Below are 14,930 nucleotides of genomic sequence, written 5' to 3'. Positions count from 1 at the left end.
AACGCTTAGGTAAAGGATGGTTAAGGAAAGGGAGAAAGTATGGGGAGGCAAAAGAGAAGGAGAGGAGAAATTAGAGGAAGGAATGGGAAGAAAGAAAGGGAAAGTAGGAAGGGAAGAGGAAGAGGAGATAGGATAGAATAGACATAGAGGTTAAACACAACTAACATTTAACTAAAAAACATTTATCCTAAAAAAGAAAGGTATAAAAGGACAGGATAGGACTAAGCACAGAAGGGAAAGGGAAAGCCTAAGAGGGACACCTAAAACAAGATCAATGCGCCTGAGGAAGGCAAAAATGCTGCCGAAACGTCGCGACCATTGATCAAAGGCAATATATGTCTAATTTTTTGAAACCCCGTCACCTTCGGGTGATGGGAACATAAAAAAACAAATATGGAAATAAACTAAATATTGTTTATTATAAAACCAATTGGGATTTACTAACCTAAATTACAAAACTAAAACTAACCTAAAATATGGGTGTTTAAAAACTAAAAAAAGTGTTTGTGTAACCTAAATAATGTGTAATGTTAAACTAAATATGTGTTAATGTTTTGAGAAGGGAGCTGGGGGAACTTTATTAGAAGGCCCTTTGATGGACAGTGCACCACATCTGCTCTGGGGCGGAGGCCCAGAGAGCAGATGCTCAGAACCTCTCACCTAACCAGCCAGTGCCTCGAGGGCATTTCTGGTGGAGTTCTTCTGGCTCTATAATTTTTTGGCCCTATTGGCTAACCCCCCACCCCCCTACCTAGCCTATACCCTGAATCTATAAATTTAATATAAATTTGAATATAAATTTGATATGCCCAATTGGATGCCTAAATCCCTAACCTAAATTTAGATATGTCCAATTTTATTTTAATCTAATTTTATTTTATTTTACTCTGTTCCTGCCCTAGTCCCATCTGTACCCCTGACCCAATCCTGATCCTGAACCTAAGGTCTCTCGCATAGGGCACAGTCTTGTCCCGGGATGATCTAGGAAGGAAGGAATGGGAAGAAGGAAAGGGAAAACAGAAAAGGAAGAGGAAGAAGGGATAGACTAGAATAGAAAAGAAGGAGAAGATAGAAGGAAAAGTAATTTTTTAACCCCTAATAAATATAAATTTGATATGCCCAATTGGATGCCTAAACCCCTAACCTAAATTTGGATATGTCCAATTTTATTTTATTCTGTTCCTGCCCTAAGTCCGAACTGTACCCCTGACCCAATCCTGATCCTGAACCTAAGGTCTCTCGCATAGGGCACAGTCTTGTCCCGGGATGATCTAGGAAGGAAGGAATGGGAAGAAGGAAAGGGAAAACAGAAAAGGAAGAGGAAGAAGGGATAGACTAGAATAGAAAAGAAGGAGAAGAAAGAAGGAAAAGTAATTTCTAAACCCCTAATCTTAATTTGAATTTGCCCAATTTTATTCCACCCTCTCTCTAACCCAACCTGACCTATACCCCTGACCCAATCCTAATCCCAAACCTAAAACTATTCTATCCCTATCCTATGCACCCTAAACCCTGAACCTAATCTAAGACCCTACTAAACCAAGCTACCTGAAGTCTAAATAATTGAAGCCCAAGAGTAAAGCCAAAGTTAAACACAAATAGAAAAGGGACAGCAAAGCCTAAATAAAGGAAGACAGACGAAGGGAACGCTTAGGTAAAGGATGGTTAAGGAAAGGGAGAAAGTATGGGGAGGCAAAAGAGAAGGAGAGGAGAAATTAGAGGAAGGAATGGGAAGAAAGAAAGGGAAAGTAGGAAGGGAAGAGGAAGAGGAGATAGGATAGAATAGACATAGAGGTTAAACACAACTAACATTTAACTAAAAAACATTTATCCTAAAAAAGAAAGGTATAAAAGGACAGGATAGGACTAAGCACAGAAGGGAAAGGGAAAGCCTAAGAGGGACACCTAAAACAAGATCAATGCGCCTGAGGAAGGCAAAAATGCTGCCGAAACGTCGCGACCATTGATCAAAGGCAATATATGTCTAATTTTTTGAAACCCCGTCACCTTCGGGTGATGGGAACATAAAAAAACAAATATGGAAATAAACTAAATATTGTTTATTATAAAACCAATTGGGATTTACTAACCTAAATTACAAAACTAAAACTAACCTAAAATATGGGTGTTTAAAAACTAAAAAAAGTGTTTGTGTAACCTAAATAATGTGTAATGTTAAACTAAATATGTGTTAATGTTTTGAGAAGGGAGCTGGGGGAACTTTATTAGAAGGCCCTTTGATGGACAGTGCACCACATCTGCTCTGGGGCGGAGGCCCAGAGAGCAGATGCTCAGAACCTCTCACCTAACCCTAACCCTAACCCTAACCCTAGGAAAAGGGAAAGGAGCCCAGACCCCAACTGAATGAGGGCTTGGCATCCCCCCCCCCCCCCCCCCCGACTCCCTGACACCCCCTGAACACGAGTCTGCCGTCAGTACGAGTCTGCGGTCAGTTCGAGTCTGCGGCCAGTACGAGTCTGCCGTCAGTACGAGTCTGCGGCCAGTACGAGTCTGCGGTCAGTTCGAGTCTGCGGTCAGTTCGAGTCTGCGGCCAGTACGAGTCTGCGGTCAGTTCGAGTCTGCGGCCAGTTCGAGTCTGCGGTCAGTTCGAGTCTGCGGCCAGTACGAGTCTGCGGTCAGTTCGAGTCTGCGGCCAGTACGAGTCTGCGGTCAGTACGAGTCTGCGGCCAGTACGAGTCTGCGGCCAGTTCGAGTCTGCGGCCAGTACGAGTCTGCGGTCAGTACGAGTCTGCGGCCAGTACGAGTCTGCGGCCAGTTCGAGTCTGCGGTCAGTACGAGTCTGCCGTCAGTTCGAGTCTGCGGTCAGTTCGAGTCTGCGGCCAGTTCGAGTCTGCGGCCAGTACGAGTCTGCCGTCAGTTCGAGTCTGCCGTCAGTTCGAGTCTGCCGTCAGTTCGAGTCTGCGGCCAGTACGAGTCTGCCGTCAGTTCGAGTCTGCCGTCAGTTCGAGTCTGCGGTCAGTTCTAGTCTGCCGTCAGTTCGAGTCTGCGGTCAGTTCTAGTCTGCCGTCAGTACGAGTCTGCGGTCAGTACGAGTCTGCCGTCAGTTCGAGTCTGCGGTCAGTTCGAGTCTGCCGTCAGTTCGAGTCTGCCGTCAGTACGAGTCTGCGGTCAGTACGAGTCTGCCGTCAGTACGAGTCTGCGGTCAGTTCGAGTCTGCCGTCAGTTCTAGTCTGCGGTCAGTTCGAGTCTGCCGTCAGTTCGAGTCTGCCGTCAGTTCGAGTCTGCGGTCAGTTCGAGTCTGCGGTCAGTACGAGTCTGCGGTCAGTTCGGTATTTAAACTCAGCAGCGTTTTGTCCATCTGATCGTTTTTACTCGCTCTGATTTTGTTGATGAAGTCGTCTTTCTTTGCTCTTTGTGCTTCCATCATTGATAAACAGGCTACGTAGTTTATTTGTTTATTTCCTGTCTGTCTTTATGATCGACAGTCTGCACGGGGCTTTTATTTTGAAAATCAACCAGATTCTCCCCTGTTTTCCGTGCCTGACTTCCTACCCGTTCAACCTGCTCTGTGCCAACTGACGCGCCATCCGTCAAAAATAGACCTGCTGCGGAGCGCCGACCCGCTTCTGGGACGCTGAGATGCGCCGCGGCGTTTCTGGTAGATATTACATTGACGAGAAAGGCAGCGTATCTTTCCAAGTGCAGCTGTGCCTGGTGTAAATTAGGGGTCATGTGATCGGCAGACCAGGAACTCATGCACTGACAAACGTTCTGTGGTTTCTGGAGTTCAAACTGCGATTAAATGCATCCATTTTTTTTGACACGTTTATTTTTTTGTAATTAATTAATTAACATATCAAAGTGCCACCTCTAGTTTTAACATAATTTATGCTCTTGTTTATTTATTGTTGTTGGTGTTTATGAATTCTTGGTCCAGAGATGAATATTTTTAACAATGATAGTTTGAGAATATTTACTTATTGTTATTTATTGTATATGAATTCTGAATCAAATGTATTTTCATGAGTTACGCAGGTGAGTGTAATTGTTTTTTAACCAGTGAGTTTTATTAGCGGATGAATTTACTTTGTAATATTAGTATGAACTGTTTGTTTTGTTGTTTACTGTATGTATTTCTGTGTTTGAGTGGAAGTGTGGGCGTGAAACAACATATTTGTCAGTTTGTTTATGAATTGTTTGTTGTCATTGTTGTTTTTGTGTAAATTATCAATAAATTTTTATGTAAGTCAAATCAATTAAATCAAAAGTAGGAAAAAAAGCAATTAACTAAAATGAATTTCAAACAAAAACTATTTTTTTTAGGTATATTTTGAAAAAAAAATTAAAAATGAGATTAAGTGTGTCACCAGGCGACGTTTCGACCGAAGTCGATCTTCTTCAGGTCAAGACGCTCAAAAACTAAATTCTGAATGAAAATACGCTGCAGAGTCAGAACAACGAAAAACCTGTAAATATGAATCATGAAGTTGTGTTTTTAATCTGAGATATCCTCCAATTTAATAATTTAATAAGCCTGTTTTCATTGTTTATTGATTAAATGAATTTAAACTTGAATTTCATGTTGTTAGGGAGCTTGTGGTTTAATAAAGGCACCATCCAAATGTATTTTTAACCCCTTTTATTCCATGAAATCAATTTGTTTTAATCTCTGTTTTTAACTATTGAATGATTTTAATAAAGGAAATCATGACTGATGATACGTGAATGAATTTGTTTTTAATAAAGGTAAGGAGTGAATTTTACACTCAGAAATAGACGAACCATCGTGGACCTGAAAGGGTACAAAAGCTTGTCGCTGGGGGGGTTATACCAGTTAAAGTACAATTGTGTACCCTGCAAGACATAAATGTACCTTTAAACTATAGTACAGACAGGTACAATAGGGTACTTATAAGGGTACCACCCCCCCCCCCCAGCAACAACCTATTCTGGACTTTAAAGAGACAAAAATGTACCTGAATTGTCCACAATATTTCCTTCATGACTGTTTATTTTCATTAAAAGATGATAAAAAGTATATTATCAAATTGTTAATCCTCTTTTGTAAGTCGCTTTTGATAAAGACGTCTGTTAAATGCATAAATGTAAATGTAATGTAAATACGTCACATGAAATAAAGCCATGTCAAAGTTTTAAACCATCACATCAACATGTTTACACAGAATACCTCAAAGAAACAGACACTGAAGTACGAGTCCAACATGCTGAATCAGTTTCCTGGGTGTAAAGGTCCATTTTGAACATTTTGAACATTTTGAACATTTTGAACATTTTGCAGTCCAGTAAAGATGGCTGAGCGCTCAAGTTAAAGTTTACCAGCAGGTGTTCGTCTTCCTGCACAACGACTCTGGAGAAACATCAGTGTCCTTCTGAAGTTTGCGTCACGTTGAAGACAAAGTACTGAAGTAAGAACAAACCTCCAATTCCTTCGACTTTTACAACCTTGTGACGCTGACTGGACGGTTAGGGTTTCCGATCCTGGTCGTTCGCTTGAATGGTTGGGTAGGTGTTAGAGGATTATTCTACATAAGAGAAAAAAAGAGATTAGTATAAATAATGAGATGAATCTGATGAGGCAGTGATCCAGAAGAACATTATCTTGAGGCTTTGCACGGCACCAAGTATTTACCTCCCCAAGGACGATGAAACCTTCAGTTTCCTCCTTGAAGACTGATGGCAAGAGGTCGAGTCCTTGAAGTCAATTCGTAGGTCGTACAGATAGTACAAATGTACTTCATCAAATTTCAACTGATATTAATAACTTACAAATTCCCACAGACAGGCTAATGCATTAGAGTCGTTACGTTACTTCATGTCATGTAAGAAAGACACTGAAAAATATTCAGATAATGTTGCAGTATTTCTCGTTGTCTTTAGAAGACGCTGCACACAAAAGACACAATTATGTCACAAAATTGAATTGAATTGAAATTTGAATGAGCTCAAATCAGCTCCTGTAATATCAGCCAGTGCATCGTCTCGCTCCTCCATGTGGATTTTCTTTAATGGCAAATCCTTGACGAGTTTTAACAATATTTGGAGGAGCACATGAAGTGGAGGGGTGCAAACCATCAACCTCGTTGCACAACTGTGAATTAAAAAAAAAAAAAACAACAATGGGGAAAGAAAGACATTTTATGAGAAGAATTTAAACAAGTTAAAGATCTGTGCTTTAAGATGCTTACAAAATACTTATACTTGTGTTTTTCACAAAAAAAGTTCAATTTGCCAATTCAAATTCAATTCTCCCACTTCTCTCTCATTAAAAATACAGAATCTATGAATATGCAAATAAAAAAACGAAGTAACTTTTGGGCACAAAATGTCTCAGTTTCATTTAATATAAAATCAATTTAATTTTAACCCTCAAGTCCAACAGTTGTCATGACGACTGGAATCGCCAGTAACCTTTATTATATTCATTTACATCAAGTGGGGTACTGGTTAAATTTCTCTCTCTCTCTCTCTCTCTCTCTCTCTCTCACACACACACACACACACACACACACACGCACACACACACACACACACACAGTCCTGTACGTTCGTCTTCACAGAGCTGTGAACCTGTGAATCTGAGACTGGAACAATAATGAACGTAACCTCAGTAAATCTACTCAGAAAAAGTCCAGCGTGTTGAAACATCGTAAATAAATGATTCCAGTCTGAATCGTCTCTGACCTGCAGGTACGTGCAGAGGGGGGGGGGGGGGGGGGCGGAGGGTGCTGGAGCACCTGCCCCTCCAAAGGTCTCTGCACGGCCCTGCTGACCTGCGCCGCTCAGATACAACCTGAACTCTGCTGAATGTTGCTTCAGCTCAGACAGTCCTGCTTCATTAACAGAAAATACTGTAAGACAAACTTTACAGTTTACGTCATACTCATCAGCACTGACAGGACTGACTGTCTGTCACGATCTGGACATTAACCATCTCCTGTTTTTTACTCGCGGAGTCGAGGTGGTTGTGTTTAGGAGGGAACCTTAGAACCGTGGAAGATGCGATTATAATTATAATAATTATAACCCAAAATATGAACTTTTCCTAACCTCAAGTGTTTGTGTCCTTAAACGCACCACATCTTAACCACTGTGACGTCACATGATGAAATATGATTTGTTTGCACAAAATGAACAACAAATAAATGAGAAGAAAATCAAGTTTTGCAAATCTTTGGTTTCCTTCTAGACACAACATCTGGATATATTTCGGCCGCAGTCTGAGTCTCCGTAACCAAGGCAACATTCACACGCAGAGTGACACACCTGTGCCTGTTCGGTCCAGTTAGCTTCTCTCTCTACGACGGTTTCCCGCGCTGTAGGACCAGGTACCACATAAAACTGAAATGGTACAAATCTCTACTTTCCTTTGTTTCAAATCACTTTGCGTTTTCTTGCTAACAAAAGCTTTGCATTGACGTGACTAATAGATGATGCAATAACTGTCACGGGTTTGTTTTTCCTTGTCCTGTTTCCCCCCGTCCGTCTCTGTGTCTGTGCTGTAGGCTCCCTCACTCATCATCTCACCTGCTCCCTGCTGCTCACCTGTCTTTCTGCTCCCTGCTGCTCACCTGTCTTCCTGCTCACTGCTGCTCACCTGTCTTCCTGCTCACTGCTGCTCACCTGTCTTTCTGCTCTCTGCTGCTCACCTGTCTTCCTGCTCCCTGCTGCTCACCTGTCTTTCTGCTCTCTGCTGCTCACCTGTCTTCCTGCTCCCTGCTGCTCACCTGTCTTTCTGCTCCCTGCTGCTCACCTGTCTTCCTGCTCCCTGCTGCTCTCAGTATTTAACGCTGGCTCTGCTCTCCAGTCCTCGCCAGTTTGTTGTGTCACTGTTATGGTCGTCACGCTCCAGGTCAGTCTGTAGAACTGAGATTAAACTTTTATTCTGATAGTAAGTTTTCTTGTATATTAACACTGCCCCCCCCCCCCCCCCCCCCCCCCCCCCCCCTCAGTGCTTTGCATTTGGGTTCCTCCTGTTGATTGCAACAATAACTTTAGCTTACAAATATATATTTTTGCTAACTACTAATTTTCCGTCCTTTGACCTCAGAACGACGGCCTTTAGCCTGTGGTATTAATGTGCCACTGTTGCTTGGCAACCATATGCTATGTTGGGGAACTATGTTACTTGGCACATTTAATGTTGCTGCGTGTTTATTTACCGTTAAATAAAAGCGTCTTGACATCATATTTACAGTGACTTTAGAAGAACTTGGTTTAACTCAATTTTATTCATATAGAACTTTTTAAAATATGTCCAAAGTGCTTCACGTGGAAACGGGACGCGGGAAATAGTCGAAAGTGCCAGGATATAATAATCAGTCAAATCTGGAAGGATAACAACAACAATGAAATAAGAATATGTTGAGTTAATAAAAGAGAGATTATGACAAGGCCAATAATAATATTATAATTTAATAATAATAATAATAACAACTATAATTATACTACTATTATTATTAGAAGTACTATTAATAATACTTATTTATATACTTTTTTTACCCTTTCTGTTGGTTAAAGCTGCACTTCAGAACAATCTTAAAAACTGTAGGTACAGAAATGTTCTTGTCTTGTTTTTGAGAATACAGTCATGTACCTGGTTTGGAGGAAAGGAACCATGTTAGGCATAAAGGGTGGATTACATGTAAGGTCAAAGGTCACACATAGTCTGCCCACTCATACACAGACTAATGGGATGTGGAGTCATTAACGCTCTGAGCTGGAAACCTTTTCTCTACGTAATCTGATCAGGTTTTTTTGTTCAGTCCAAACTTTCAATGCCTTCAAGCCATGTAGCACAAAATACTGAACTAAAGGTGAATCAATTTGTTTTTGGTGTTTCATGTTGTACCTGTGTTGCCACATTTGTGTCACAATTAAATTTTTGGTGTCTCCAATGTTTTGTTTTCCAAACACGGCACAAAAAAAATCACATAAATGCAATTTTCTGTTTGAAAGGCAACAATTTGTGGGACGATAAAAATAGTTCTGTCAGATCGATTCTGTAAATAAGTTTTCAGTTTGGCTCTAATTCAAACATCTTTCAAATTAGTTTTTTCTGTATGCTGAAATTATTTGATGGTTTTTCAATCGTCCTGATTGCTCAATTATAGTTTCAAAGTTATTGATGACCATGCTCACCAATGAAAAGTGATTGATCAGAGGAACGATTTCCGTCAAAATGATTTCAGTCAAAACCTCAGGAATGATCAGCGTCTCTTACGTAATGATCCAAAAAGGATCTTTACAGAATCCCAGAAATAATTTTCCTGCGTACAAATGCAGCTAAACCGAAACAACTGTGATTTAATTAACGATTGACGACTCATTTTAAAGAGGAGTGGATGTGTATCCATTTCTTAAAAAACACTAACATTAATTTCAGAGGATGGTCCCTTATACTCCGTCATATCAAGAACATTTATAGACTGTTCATCCGTTGTGGACTTTAGTTTAATTTAAAGATCATGAGTCGTCAACATGCTGATAAATTCCTCAAATTTCTCTTTCGACTCAATCAAGTATCTCAGATAATATAAAGGTTTTCCCACGGTGCCATGAAAATATTTTCACTGCTCCTTTCATTCATAAATAAAATTCTGAATTGAATTCGAAGTCATTTCTCATGAAATTGATCTCCAATAATTCCAACAGTTCCGTATCCAGTGTTTTGGAATCTGGATATTTCTGGAATGTGTGTTGTACTGCAGGTAACTCCGCTGGGTTATCAATATTTGTATAGATTATCTATGTCCATCGTGAAGAAGAAGGAATTCTGAGGAATTTTTAACTTTTTAAGCAAAATCCACAAGGAAAAAAGCAACAGATAAGTCGCGGTTAGTACCTCAAGACAGACTGAACGACCTGGCAGAGACAGAGCCGAGGTGTTTCTTCTCCTGGAGTTGATTGGTGGACGGTTTTCAGGTGATCAGGCAGGTGAGCAGCAGAACTGATGAGTCACAGAGAGCGAGACGAACAAGGGGAGGAGAAAACAGCTGACACATGAGGAATGAAGGAAAAGGGTTAGTGTGTGTGTGTGTGTGTGTGTGTGTGTGTGTGTGTGTGTGTATGTGTGTGTGTGTGTGTGTGTGTATGTGTGTGTGTGTGTGTGTGTGTGTGTGTGTGTGTGTGTGTGTATACGTGTGTGTGTGTGTGTGTGTGTGTGTGTGTGTGTGAGTGTGTGTGTGTGTGTGTATACGTGTGTGTGTGTGTGTGTGTGTGTGTGTATGTGTGTGTGTGTGAGTGTGTGTGTGTGTGTGTGTGTGTGTGTGTGTGTATGTGTGTGTGTGTGTGTGAGTGTGTGTGTGTGTGTGTGTGTATGTGTGTGTGTATGTGTGTGTGTGTGTGTGTGTGTGTGTATACGTGTGTGTGTGTGTGTGTGTATGTGTGCACTCGTAATTGTTACTTCGTAGGGCCCTGTTGAAAGGAGCCCACCAACTGCATGGGGCCCACCGCAGTCGTGGGGCCCAAAATCGTGGACCCCACAACGGATTTTCATTTAAATCGTCTCAGAAGCCTCCCCTGACATGCCTCTTGCTTTTTTCTCACTTGGCCCACAAGGTAGCAAAATGTGGAAATGTGTGTAAAAAGTGTGTAAAAATTTTTTGCTCTGGAGCGCCCTCTGGGTCTTGGTCCCCGGTACAGCTGCAGATACACACTTCCGGAAGTGTGTAACATTTGAGCCAATGAAATCTCGCCCCAATTCTCGCGTGATATACAGAATCTCGCGTGATTTGCATCGGTATACAGACTCAGAAGCAACTTTTAAATGGATACAAGAGGTAGGTTTATTTTTTATTTAATTTTGTTAATGAAGTCATTTTTAAAATCAATTTATTAATTGTTGATTAATAGTTTACCCCTAAGGATAAACAAAGTACCATTTTATGTAATGCTAGCTAATTTGAGCTATTGCAGCATGTAGCTAATGTTAGCTACATATTGCTAACCGCTAATCTTAGCCACAGATGGCTAGGTGAAGTTTTCACCTAGATAGAGGTGGCCAGTCTGTTACTCTGTCACTCTGTCATACTATGTGGTGGACTCGAATAGGGCCTTCACATGATAAGAAATTTGTCTCGGCCTCACGGACATTTAGGGTGCAGAGAGTAGCACAGTGTTACAACCGCTACGGCCTGTCTGCCAGGTATACAAACAGCTGAGCTACCTTTAGCTCTGGAAGTAACTAAGTTCATAAATTATATGATTCACAAATTTTATAACCCAGTCTGACTGTTTACATTTCGCCATGCATTACATTTACTGGCGAGATCATATTCTGCTTTTAATGTTGTTAAAATTTAGGGAACCCTGAAACGCTTTTCTTCGATCGTATCTGAAGGGGAACCCTTGATTTGCGAAGTTCTCGCGAGATTTTTCAATGCAACGTCGTTCCTTCATTGAGACTATAAAATGATTACTCGCGAGATCTTCCGCCGTTCTGGGGTTCCCTTCAAGACTTGACCATCAGACACTGTCTCCTCTGTTTGTGTCACTTCGACACACCTGCGGTAACTTCTGCCCGCATCGTGACATTCAGCTGTTATGTCATTGGTTGCGCTTTGAAAGGTCAGTAACAAACGAGGTGAAAGTTCAGCGGTCAGTGGCAGATCCAAGCGGTGCGCCACGCCGAGGGTAGCTGTGCCACTTGGTCGGGAGACACTGCTCTCTCCATAGGAAAACAATAGGACAGGAAACGCAAAATGTTGTTACTGCTGATCATGTGTTGGGGCCTTCTAATTAATTAATTGGGATTTGGTGTATGTGACACATAGAATTATATTGTTAGGTATCAGAAGGTACCCGGAGTAGTTCTATAATCGTGCTTTGTGATAACGTCACTGACGTCATACGCCGGCGCCACAGGTGAATCCGATATGGCTGCCACCACAACATCGTGCGCCAGTAATCTCGTTACTTTGCAGCCGGCTGTGAAGCCGGTGAGATCGCATTAGGTTGCAGTGGTGTGTGGATATATGCCGCGTGCCATGGTTGGTAAGTAAAATAACGTCATTGATCGTCAAAACATATGTACCTGCAGCAGGACGTCAGTCGGCTCAGAAAAGCTCCGTGACTCATGTATGTCAGAATAATATGCGATGCAGTTCTAGTATTCTTCACTCTCTAACTGCATGTTGATCTATCAGCTGTTAAACTTGTGTCTGTGAACTTTATTTGTCTTGTATTTGGCAGATCTGTGAGCCATTTTTAGCTCAGAGAGATTCTTGCTTGCTGACTTGGAAAGTTTCCCCTAGTATAGTGCTGTAACTTTAATACTAGATCATATAGAGCTTGTTTTAATAATGTCACGTTTAAAGAAACTCAAAGGCTTTAAAATGATTCTATGAAGTGTGTTTAAAGGTTACGTTTTTTTTTTTTTTGTCATGTGTTAGGAAAAACTTGCATTTGCATGCACATTGAGCAGCATGTAATTATTCATTATTGTCAGTCTACACATATTTCCTTATTTTTAGTTGTTTACAAAGTAATTTAATATGCAGTGTATAAGTGACAAGTGCAAATTTTATATTGTGAGGCTTAGAATATTTGTGTCAGGTGAAAGGCTTAATAAGTGTGAATGTCTTTTTTGGTTTTCACCGTGCTGTCAGTGATGCTGCTCATCATAAAGCCACCTGTTAGATCCTCTCTGTTGTCATAATTTTTGCCAGTGGCTGCTACATTGTTTATTTCATAGTTTACCTTTCAAAGACTGCATATCATTTGCTTCCATGGACCATTAATTGTTTGACAAAAACCCAAAGCAGTTACAAATATTTAAGTTCTTTGAAAGAGTTGAGCACATCACAATTTTCTTATCTGTGTAAATAAATGGAGGCTTTGAAGCTACCATTAATTACACTGAATTTGAAATTGTGTTTTAGAAAAATACACTGAAAAACAGTACGTATAGCAGACTAAGCAAAATATAGTAGAGCTATACTTATACAGTATATATCTAGTATAATAGGTTGTGAACTTAAGAGGGCTGACTGAGGCATGAAACTCTCAGGCTGAAAATGATTCCCAAAAGCCAAATATCTTGTACATTACATGTTTGTGTGATCTGAATAGATTTGATGTCAATTTTATTATTATTGTTATTATTATTATTATTATTATTATTATTATTATTAGTAGTAGTAGTAGTAGTAGTAGTAGTAGTAGTAGTAATAGTAGTAGTAGTAGTAGTAATAGTAGTAGTAGTATTTTTATTGGTGAAGAGAGCCAACTCTGTGGTGGGTCTGGAGCTGGACAGTCTAGAGCCAGTGGGTGAGAGGATGGTGAAGGAGAAGATCAGAGTTATACTGGTCAATCCCTCTCACCCCCTCCGTGGTGAACTGTGGCAGCTGGGCTCTTTCAGTCAGTGGCTGATAAAACTGTGTACTGAGTAAGACGGAACGTTTTGGACGCTCTCCTCCCAGGCCGTCTCCTCCCAATAACAAGGACATTACAATTAATATAGTGTCTTTCTCATGCTCTGAACTTACAGTTTTTTATTAATTTATTCTACTATATTATTTTTATTCTTAAGTTGCTGCAGATCATGAATTTCCTCCATGGGCATTAATAAAGGAATCTGAATTTTTATTATTATTTTTATTATTATTATCTTTGTGGTCCTTATGGTCGTATAATTATTTATACTTTAAGGGGATACTGCAGCATACATATTCTGATAGCCCAGGTTACACTGGAAAAAAAGATGTGTAACTTGATTGTGCATTACAGGACTGAGGTTATACTACCAGTAACCCAAAAACAGCAAAATTTAGCTTTGACCTCAGAGGTTTGAGGTTGGGAGAGGTTGGTTTCTCATGTTCGATGCTTGTGTAATGATTTTAAAATTATTTTCACAGAAACATAATGTTCAAAAGGAGGACAAGGATACGGCCTGTTGATGATGCAGCCTCATATATTTTGTCTTCGAGGGACAAGAAAGGGTTTATGGAACGATTTATTGATAATAACAAAGGTACAAAGATGTCCTTTTAAGGGCAGAATATCACACAAGTGCATATCTCACTACTATTCATTTACATACACATAAGGAATAAATATTTAGGCTATATGTCAGAAACAGAAATGTGTTGACAGAGAACTGCCTTTAATCCTTATCTTTGTAGTTGAAAAATTTTACAAGACTATATTGTCATTTCCAAAGAGGAAAGGTTAAGTTGACTCAATCTCCTAATCAAATGTAACGAATGAATGTAAATAACTTATGTGCCTTCATAGGAAGAGGAGTGTTTGCTACCCAGCCCATCGAAGCAGGTGCTTTTGTCTTGGAGTACAGGGGTGAACTCCTATCAGTGGAAGAATGCCAGTCAAGACACTACTCAGAGATTGAGAGTACATTTCTGTTTGAATTTGAATGGCAGAAACGTAACTTGTGGTAAGTACATGAAGATAAATATTTTGTAGAGATCAGGGAAATAAAAGTTAAAATGAATGAATGAATGAAAACAGGAATAATCTTGTAATCACACATCCTAGGTGGTCTGCAGCAGTTAATGCTGTGAATCAGTTTTTGTTTTTAACTTGATCTGACGCTGATGAGTGAAGTCTGTAGCTAATGATAAGAGCTCTTCTGATCTGGATCAGGCTGGATCACACTACACAGTTAGATGTGATGATACATACACTTGGTGTAATTTGATATTTTAGTAGTACAAAGTGTAATGGTCAATTTTCTTATACCTTATTACCAGTATCGATGCTTCCAGAGAAGATGGATCCCTTGGAAGATTAGTGAATGACAACCACAAATCTCCAAACTGTGTCATGAAGAAGATCGTAGTAAACAACAGGCCACATTTGTGCCTATTTGCTGTGGAGAATATAGATGTAGGAACTGAAATAGATTACAACTATGGTGATTCAAAGTGGCCATGGCGTCAAAAGGTGAGTTGTTTACAATATATACAATATACACCGATGCATTATATTACAAA

At 40.2% G+C, this 14,930-nt stretch overlaps 1 pseudogene; it reads left to right on the top strand.

The window, feature by feature from the left end:
* Positions 1-2,436: 2,436 nt before the first annotated feature.
* LOC146332397 (uncharacterized) overlaps positions 2,437-14,930 on the top strand; it is a 30,311-nt pseudogene continuing 17,817 nt past the window's right edge.

Source organism: Lutjanus erythropterus, chromosome 2, assembly GCF_056507025.1.
Source record: "Lutjanus erythropterus isolate fLutEry1 chromosome 2, fLutEry1.hap2, whole genome shotgun sequence".
NCBI classification, from domain to species: Eukaryota; Metazoa; Chordata; class Actinopteri; order Lutjaniformes; family Lutjanidae; genus Lutjanus; species Lutjanus erythropterus.
The sequence above is the reverse complement of the archived record's forward strand: the minus strand, read 5'-3'. Positions and strand labels throughout refer to the sequence as shown.